General features: G+C 32.7%; 1 long non-coding RNA gene across 1 annotated transcript in view; it reads right to left on the bottom strand.

Moving 5' to 3' along the window:
• Window positions 1–4,617: 4,617 nt before the first annotated feature.
• The window catches only part of LOC111085969, a 10,834-nt gene continuing 4,895 nt past the window's right edge, over window positions 4,618–10,556 (bottom strand). The window contains exons 2-5 of the long non-coding RNA XR_002610734.1: window positions 7,898–7,951; window positions 7,567–7,645; window positions 6,500–7,459; window positions 4,618–4,878 (exon numbers count right to left, since the gene is read on the bottom strand). This is a non-coding gene — a long non-coding RNA (uncharacterized LOC111085969). The remainder of the gene's footprint in view (window positions 4,879–6,499; window positions 7,460–7,566; window positions 7,646–7,897; window positions 7,952–10,556) is intronic.

Genomic DNA, 10,556 nt, shown 5'->3' with positions numbered 1-10,556 from the left:
TGGGATTGACTGACACTTTATAACGCCCCCACGGCTGAAAGGGCGAGCATGTTTGGTATGCGGATTAGAACCCGCGACCCTCAGATTGTGAGTCGAGCGCCTTATCCACCTGGCCATGCCGGGCCCGGTTGTAAAAAAAGGAAAGGCTAAACACATGCAGCTAATTTAAAGCATTGGATTGAGAATAACATATTTAATTATTTTTATTGCATTCTATTTTTATTCTATTATAAATGATCTATTATAAATGTCATTAGTTTCAAGGCATATAAACAGCAGGGATAAGATTCAAATCTTAAACGAATAGTAATTAATTACGCAACTCTTATCGATCTTTTAAAATAAAATATATAGAATGGAAAAATTAATAATTAACATTTATTTGTTATTCCATACTACAAGGTGGAGGGCTTGACATCAAAAGTATTATCGGAAAGACGAATCAGATCATGAGATCTTGCCAATGGTATGTGTGTGTTCCAAAGTCAACTCAATCTATGGAAAAACTCTTTGCAATATTATAGTTTATGTCTGAAGAATTTTATAAAGTACTTTTTTTTTATTTTAGATGTAATGGTTCCACCCAAACTAATATACATTCACTATCCATTTAGTTAATTATGACGAAATCCATTTATACTGAAATCAAAGGTTAACAATCACCTTTCCATAACAGCAAGTAACTACGTTTTCTTTTTTTTTCTGTTATTGACACAAAGGCCTGACAACCTGAAATTTTGCATGTTATTGTTACGACAGCGGAAGTCACGTGACTCTGGAAGAATGCGCGCTGGAGTTTCTAGAAGGATCATGACTGTCCCTGGCAACTCTAGTCTTTTCTAGGCGCCCTATATTTTAGTATATAAGCCCGGCAAATAAAGCGGAGATAATAATTGGAGATAGATGGAAATAGAAACAGATAATTGAGTCAAATGAGCGGTAGTGACCATATGTAAAGTGTGTGAATCGTTGTGAATTAGAGCGTGTGTTGAAGTTAAAGTAACTGTGGTAATTCTGTGTATTATAAAGTTGTATCGAGAAATAATAAACTAGTTTTAGTTAAGAAAGGAACTTGTATCGCTGAAGTTTCTAGGAAATAATTTTTACGGGAAATTATCAAACAAGCAGATACTTAACAAATTGGTGTCAGAGAGTGGGACGGAAAAAAACGGGAGGTGGCAAGTCAAACTACAGCTTAGAAGATTTAATGGTAGCAGTACAAGAACAGCAAAAGAAACAAGAAGAGAGAATGAAAACTTTTTTTTTGGAGAAAAAAGGAAGAAACGAGAAGAACGAGAAAATAAACAAGAAGAGATACTAAAGCAGTGGTTGGAGGAGAAGGAAAATAAACAAGAAGAGAGATTACAGCAGTGGCAACTAGAACAAGAAAGGAAACAGGAAGAAAGTCTTCAACAGTTGCAGGAAAGTCAGCAGCAACTACAGGAAAGTCAACAACAGTGGAAAGAAGTACAAATGGAAAACATTAGTAAATTTCAAAGTGAATTGAATACATTAAAGGATGATTTGTGACCGTAAGTAAAGTGCGTGAATCGTTGTTAATTTTAGTGTGTGTTTAAGTTAAAGTGACTGTGGAAATTCTGTGTATTATAAAGTTGTATCGAGAAATAATAAACTAGTTTTAATTAAGAAAGGATTTGTATCGCTGAAGGTTCTCGGAAAGAATTTTTACCAGGAAATTATCAAACAAGCAGATACGTAACATTATATAACTTATTACAACAGATAGAGAATTAATGATAATGTTAAAAATCACATTTATTTTGTTTTTAGTTTAGTGATGTAATTATTTATTTTACAGCTTGATTTAGTACTTAATAGACTAAGATATCTTGTTTCTGTATTTTTTAGTTAATTATTCATAAAAAAAGACCTAATAAATTACAGTAGTTGAAAACTGATTACATACCCAATTTTTTCACAATTTTCTTTGGAATCATTATCTACTTTGAGACCCTAATGCATGTAGGTGCAGATGGGTTTCATGGATAATGCAGTACTATCTAATTGTCATATTAGTAGCTTTACAGGCTGTCTTGGTGTTGTATCAGTCATTTTTTTGTTTTTATTGAAGGTCTGCTACAATGTGCATGTGATGGCTAAGTGTTGCGAGTTGACGCCAAGGAAAAAAAGCAGTCATTGTTTTTTCAGTAAAGAGGGACTTTTTACAAAGCAGAATGCTTGAAAAAATTAAATATAACCAGTCTTCTGTAAGCTGCTAGGTGCAAAATATAGAGATACTGGCTGTGTGGAGCGGCGGAAAGGAAGGAACAGGGAGAATAATTGTACAGCGCCTGATGACAGTGTTCTGAAACGCATATACCTTGTATTGCTTGTCGTTTTCCAGCATCGACAAAAGGTTTTTCTCGTATGACAACTGAAGCTAAACTTATGTTTGACTGAACAGCTTGTTTTCCTAATGCTAATGCTCCTTTCTTCAGAAACTGTATCCAATCAAAACAAGTTACTCAAAACGTCTCCCAATCCGTTTCTCTATTGTCATTGACTACCAGCATAATAAGATAAACTGTTTTCCACTTGGTAATCGTAATATGCATCATAGACGGCTAGTTCTTGATAGTAAGGAACACTCATGATTGCGAAGATGGAGCGTTATGATCACTCTTCCTTCTTCAACTGAGATAGGTCGACCAAAAGTTTGTTTAGAAATGTGTCTGTATTGAGGATTCGTACATTTTTCAATGATCATGTCTCCATCCTACACTTTAATTAACTTGGATGATACACATCACCAACAATGCTAGTTTCCACAATATGTGAGTAAAATCCCCCATGCATATTAACAGTATATGAAGCTATAATGGACTCTGTTATTGTGCGATTATTATTAAATCTAAGTATAACTAATAGTAGAGGATCAAGTGTTATACAGTTGATTATAGACACTGAACAGATAATTAAATACAGTGATATATTTATATGTTCCACGATGACTAAAGTAGCAAGCATTCTAGTTTTACGAGTGCATTAAATCTATCTACTATAGATGCTTTTGTTATGTGTAATAAAGAAGTGAATGTCTTGTTTCTTGAGATTATAGACACTGAACAGATAATTAAATACAGTGATATATTTATATGTTCCACGATGATTAAAGTAGCAAGCATTCTAGTTTTACGAGTGCATTAAATCTATCTACTATAGATGCTTTTGTTATGTGTAATAAAGAAGTGAATGTCTTGTTTCTTGAGATATCATTGAAAGAGATGATTAGTAAACTCTGTCCCAGCGTCGGTTTAAAGTTTACAAAGTTTTCGACTCTGTTCTAAAATTTGATTGAAAGATTTTAAAAGTGTTGCACCTTTCTTATCCTTGAGCAGAACATTTCACGTATACTTAGAAAACACGTTAATACACGTGAGTAAATACTTAAACTGATTGTTATATTGACTTAAGTTAGAGAGAGATCCACCAACTGAGCCTGTCATTGTTCATCAATCTCTGAAATGATAACTCGGTCTCTCAAAAACTTATATTTTACAGGGTTGTGTAAAGTGTATGTATCCAGTTGACTTAACCAGTCTTTAGTGTGATTTAGTGTTATGGATTTACCTAGAGCTTTCAAAAATCTAAATAAAGGTTGTACTCCACCAAAACTAGCAGGATGTGGTGTTATGATAGATAAATTGAAGGGTTTTATTAGACATTATTTCTACCCCCGTCTACTTTTATTTAAATTTTTACCATTAACTTTGTCTCTAACAGTAGTAATAATTTGACCTTTACAACAGACAATATTAATTCTTATAAAGCTTAAGTTAGTACTAAGTTTAAAAGGCTGGCAACAGCCCATGAGGACAGTCAAGAGACAAATGAATGAATAATACTTTATTTAAAATGATCCCACTTAAATACAGTACATTTAGGTCTTTTAACACATGTATCATATGTCATATACTTCCATCTGTGTATATTTGCAACAACTTCTCTAGGAATATTCATCCTGTGGGATAAAGATTCTTTCATTTTTGTAGCACGTCGTTGATTAGGTCGATTGTGTTACAATTTTGGACTGATCTTCCACTTATCATTAATTCTTCATGATCATTCCCCGCTAGATCCCCACTGGAAAGTATCAAGTTTAATAGAATTTCAGCTTTCTTTTTATATTTCTGAGGAACACTATCCATGATCTCTAAACTTTCATTTCCGTTTTAATTTTAATGGGTTACATGGTTTGTGAAGTATTGGTGCTACAAGTAATGATAAAAACCCTCCTTTCTGTTTTAGCAAGTTTCTTTTCTGTTTAACTGATATTTTCTTGACAGCCAACTTTCTCAATAAGGACTTATATTGTCTAAATTTCGGTTTTGGTATGTTTGTCATGGGCACATTATCCTTTAAAGAATTTAAAGCACATTCACAAATACTCAAGATAAATTCATTTTAGCTCTGGCGATTATTCCTTTAATCTGTTTATGTATTGCTATAGGTGATGCATGGAGCAGCTCTTGATGCTGTTTAATTCTAAGTGTGATGATGAATAAATGAAAAGAGATTGTAAGTATAACATATAAAAACGGTTTATTTATACATCCATTTAGATATAACATCTACTTTTTTCACATTACAGTGATAATAATTGTTAGTATTTTAAAAGGACAGGACAGAGTCTATTTTGAAATTGATTAACCTTGGGACATCCAAACAATTCCATATTGTAAGAAGGAAGACTTTTCAATATCTCGGCTTTCTCTCTCTCCTTTGTATAAACAGTGGTAAAGTTCTCTCTCAACAATGTAGCCATACTTCACAGGTAGGGATAGTCGACGTTACCAGATTTCCATGGAGTGAGATGAATGTGCCGCATCACCCTATTACACTGACGACGATCAGAATCTGAAAGATATTTACTCTAAAACAGTTGTTTAAACAAAAACACGCAGACATATCCAGTGACTAAACATCTGAATGCTAGTTCTTTAATTATATATGGTCCATCCTTCAGATAAAACCCTTCTAGTTCTATCACTGCAGCAGCCAGGATAATAAATGAGCATATATTCAGTTAAACAATAACTTACTTTGTTACTTACACTATAACTTTATCTTCAGGAAAACGTCCAGACCTCAGACAGATCTGTTCAGGCGTTTGTGGTTTAAAATCAATGAGTAAGTAACCATAAGGTTGTATCATTGCATTTGACATGTCATTGAAACATTTGTCTTACTAAAACATTCAACTGTGATTTGTCTCTGACATTCTTGAACAAAATAATATATTGAGAATTTAAAATAATATTATGCATTTTTCTACCCTGATGAAATAGATTCTGTGCAATATAAATCACTGATAAATTCAAATAGTGACTTCCACATTGAGACACTTGTTTATTTTCTCCACTTTCACTCATAAGATCATCAATGATAAAAAAATTCATTTATCAGGAATAGGATATATAACTTCACAATGATAATTTAAAACTTTGCTTACAAACTGTGATTTACCACTTTTGTCAGACCTGATATTAAACACATAAAAGGGAGTAGTAGACGATTATACATCTCGAACTCCAATGAGAAATAAATGAAATGGGACTCACCTTATATAGATTATGTTTGAGCACACTTGGGATTTCCCCCCAAGACCCTGCACATACCCTCTTTTCAATCCATAGACCATGGAAAGGAGTTAGTTCCATTAGATGAAAAAATCAGTATTCATATGGAAAGGTATCAAAGTCTGGAAGGATGTGTCACTTGGTGTAAATTGGATGATAATCCTTCTTTTCTTCCTTGTTGTAAATGATCAGAATCTTTAAGTGTTTTAATTCTCTACAAGTCTTCTTATTATTAGTCACCTGCCTTTCCATCATCATGTAAGTACCCATAGTTTTTTGGACCACCACTGACCCTCGATGTTACATAGTGTCCATCAGGCTTGTCTCTAAACATATGTAACATCTGTTAAAGAATATCACTCATTAATGAATGATAATACTAAGATAATAACAGATGTTACACTGATTAATGAAGAAGTAATAGCTCTTCATTGGAAACATAAACATGAATATCTGCATCAAAAAGATCAAACCAGCATCTTTTTTTGTGGTTTTCACAACAGCATGTACACTAGAAAAGTTAGGATCATATGTGTTGTATTATGATACAGACAGTATTGTAAACATTTTAAATGGATCTAGCAATCCACCTCTAGGGGATTATCTTGGTGAATAGGTTGTGATTTGTCCTCAGACATACGTCAACGTCCTCAAAAAGAATTAAAACATAATTTTGCAACTTACCTTTTTCCTGGATTAAAAACAATATTTTCAGGGATCAGTTGCACTCTTTTATTTACGTTATATTGATCAACATAAAATTGCTTTGTCTCCAATGTTATAAGGGGAGAGGACCAACCAGAACTTTCTTGCTTTAATTTAAGAAACTTATCAATATAGTTCTTAAGAAGATTTCCAGACTTGACAGGAAAACGTTAAATTTCATATATTCTTATTACCTGGTATCTGCACTCGACTGCTTTTTTTACTTCTTCTGTGATCCAGGTACCGATGATAGCTCTCTTGTCATCGTTGTGGTTACATGGTGGCCTGATTTGAATTCCACACATGATCTACATAAAGGAAAGGTTAATTTAGCATTACTTCTAAATAGTAAAACTGGAGGATATAGTTTCCTCGGGGCTATAATTTTACATTTTATAAAACCAAAATAATCATTTAAGTTAGAGAAATTTATTGTTATTATTGTAGGATGTCCAACTTGATACTCAATGTTTGCCCATGGATATAGCGATGTAAAATCCAGTTACTTGATCATTTCTCCTTCTTATATATCATATAAAAGTTTTCGTGCTGACTCTCCCTCCATAAAAAGCGTCTGGTACATCCAGGTGGGAAACTACTGTATGGTCCCTAAAGAAATTCAATTAATCTGTATCATTAGACTTCATTTTCTTAAACTCGTGCTCCCATACTGTTATGACCTTGCATCCTAGAGCTTCGAGTTGTTCCCATCTTTCTAATGTACGATTTCTAATATAGCATATGGGTCTATTTACAACTACATTCTTTGTTTCAGAGTTATAACATTTATTACAACCATGGTAATAGCACCCTTAAAACTCACAGATCGTGTTTTGTTCCATACAGAAACTGTCTACTCTATACATCAGGATTTGTTTCACACCACCTTTAGGTGCGTGAATCTTGACCCCCTCAGATTTTTATACATAACCTAACCATTGGATACTTACTTGGCAATAGTTGTTGATCGTAAAGCATTCATGATTAGGTACGAGAGCTATCAATCGTGGTGGTATACATTACCTTCTGTATAGTCATGCATACAGAAGCAGTGGTCGTGTATCTGAAGGGATCTACTTCACAGGTTGCGAGAAACTCTTCTCTGAATTGAAGACAAGCACTGTTAAAGTATATCTATGTCTGATCGGCAGTATCTAAAGAAAAAAGAAAGATTGATAAATATAACTTTCAACAAAATTTTCAAAAGAATAACAACAAAAACTTTAATAAGATCCAACATTGATAGTGTATTTTTTCTTACCTGTATATTTCTCCTTGAATGTCAAAGATGTACTCTCGTCACCGGCACCCAGCATAGGTCCTCGATATTCATGATTTGACTTTATATTGAAAAGATAAGGGAAATATCATTTCTGTAGTTCTTCTAATACAAATATTTTTGGAAACAATGATAGAGACATAAGTAAGAAATTGTAACTGTCGTTTATTCTAATTCTGAACTTTTTACGGTCATAACCATAATTTTATCCAATGCTTACGATAATGTCGGGCTTTATCCCTTGACGAATAAGATAATTCAAGATAAAATAACTGTCAAAACCTTCGCCACATGATGAAAACTGTTTGCTTACCGTTAAAACCATGGACCACAAAATAGTTTATCTCCTGAATTCCGGTTTCCTGATCTGTCTCAAAAAAAAAAAAATAAGTATTTATTCGACGAATCTTTGATATCTTTATCTTGAAGAAAACATAAATGTTTTTTTAAAACATACGATTTACATCTTACACATATGATTTTGCCACATCGATGAAATTCTGGATTACGTTTCTTTCTGTCAGTAATGACAAAACAATTTCTACACATTTCTAGATCGTACTTGAAACTGTGGTTTTGAACACGTACGTGGTGTAATTTACATTTATAATGTAGACAAAGGTCAGTCCTCAAAGATTTATGAAAAAAATGGAAACTGTTGCTATTCTATAATAATGATTAATCACATTTATTATATCAAAATTATTTACTACAGAGTTTATTAACTTATGAAAACTATATTCTGTATGTTAATTCATTCATAATATATAAAAACATTAGGTATGATAACATTTTTTCATCACAGGTAATTGTAAATTATTTGTTTCATTCAAAGGAATGTGTGATATTAATTGACATGTGTGACACTGTTATAATAGATTTATCGTTAAATAATAATTTTTCTTAGGACATTGAAGACGTAATCGTATGTTGAGACACACGAAAAACAATTTGCCTTATTAAACAATCAATATGTAGATCACCGTCCACCTTTGTAAAACATGTATAAATGAATTGTTTTGTCAAGTTATATGAATATCATAAAGTCACATCAGTGAAACAGTAAATTTTAATTATTGCATGATATTTAAATAAACATCTTTTTCTGAATGTTTTACATATAAATTGTCAGGAAGTGTAATTAAATATAGAACTAATGAATTAGTGTTAAACATCCTTTTTAGGACGATTTTTATATAAATGGTCAGGAAATGTGAAGAACTAATGAATTAGTGTTTTATACCAACTGTATTAAATATAGTCATGTTGATCAAATTTGTGCTGGTTCAAGTATGGAAGTATGACGTCATGGCCGCATTTCTGGCGGCCAAGCAACGCGTCCCTAACAATGCGTCATCTGGTGCAATGTTTTGGAACTATGACATCCTCCTCTTTTGTGACATCATCGTTTCTCCCCTTCCGACCCCAGGTCGGCACACTGTAGCGCTCTCTGGCGGCGTGCCGTGTGTTTCTCCCACTATCTATTAAATGTAAACGAATATTAACTTTCTAAATGATTTTTGTTAGTTTGATACACGTCTTACACACTATCAACAACTTTGACTAAAGAAGGGTATAAATTATATTTAGTTGATACACATCACTAATATTAGTATCCAAACTTAGCATAGTTAAGACCCAAATATCATTTTTGTGGACTGATTTCACGCTTGGTACTAGTTAAAAAACATGAGTGGTCCCTCTGCGGTAAAAAGACCAAACAAAGTTCTGTTCTATGCGTTTTATTTTGTCTTAACCATCAAATTTCTATAAGTATGCAAAAGTGCGTCTCTTAAAATCTAAGCCCCTGAAAGCTCAAAGGGTTCAGAACTGCCTCTCCTCGAAATTAAGTGCTTCCTAGCCAGCAAGGTTCATAGGCAATACAATGAAGTAGATTAATTCTACCATAATATTTGTTAATTTCTTACTATGCAATTTTACTCGAAAAATAAAGTTTTATTCTAAAATCACCAATGTTCATCTACATATGACAATAACTATCACATCAGGGCCTTACTAAACAAATTATCTATTGAAATTGTGATATTTAATGCAACTTCAAGGGCATCTCTAAAGAAATGCCCACTTTAGTTGAAGGCTAAATTTGAAAGTATAAAGAGAGTTTTTTTTTAAGTGTCGTAACAGGTCTTATCTTTTAAAATGACCAAATAATTTTAAATGGACTTGTGATCTTTGAATAGGTAGGGAATGTACGCTTAAAACTACATTATGTTTAAATGATTTTGGAGCCTTATCACGACGTTATAATCCATGTCGCTATGTCCGGTGTTACGTATTACAATTTCGAATGGTCTGAAACCGTGCTAAATGATAACTTAAATTTAGTAGTTAAATAAATGACGATATATCTCTAGGTTATGATCTTTGCCAACAAGATTGATACACACAGTTTTTTTGTTTGTTTTATACAAATATGTTTTAATACGCAAACAATAATACAATTTACAATAACAGTAATTACAAATAGATATTATAAATAATGATTTATATACAAAAGTGTTACAAACTTACAAGCAATATAAAGTCTTCTTTCTAGTTTGGAACTTCCTTGGTGTCTTATCGAGGGTTCACGATGACGGAGTTAATTTTGAGTTGATGTAGGTACAATTCACTTAATAGGGAGCTAGCTGGCTCTGTGTTAGGTAATGTTTTCGTAAATTTATTAATGTCCCATGTGAATTCACTAAAGTTGAATGATTTGTAATGTTCGAAATTTATGAACGTTTCTGATGAATATATCTGAAGTTCCCGATTAATAAGCGTTAATCACAGTTATAGCTTACGAAGTATATACCACACCAATTACCGCAACCCAATAATAGATAATATTTTTTGGTTATATTTATAGGCGTGAAGAGAGTTTCTCAAAATTTCAGTTTTACGTAACAATACTGACGCTAACACTAGCGTTTACATACACACATATATTGTTGATTCTTACACTTGAGAAT

The sequence above is a fragment of the Limulus polyphemus genome, unplaced genomic scaffold (assembly GCF_000517525.1).
Source record: "Limulus polyphemus unplaced genomic scaffold, Limulus_polyphemus-2.1.2 Scaffold750, whole genome shotgun sequence".
Lineage (NCBI taxonomy): Eukaryota > Metazoa > Arthropoda > Merostomata > Xiphosura > Limulidae > Limulus > Limulus polyphemus.
The sequence above is the reverse complement of the archived record's forward strand: the minus strand, read 5'-3'. Positions and strand labels throughout refer to the sequence as shown.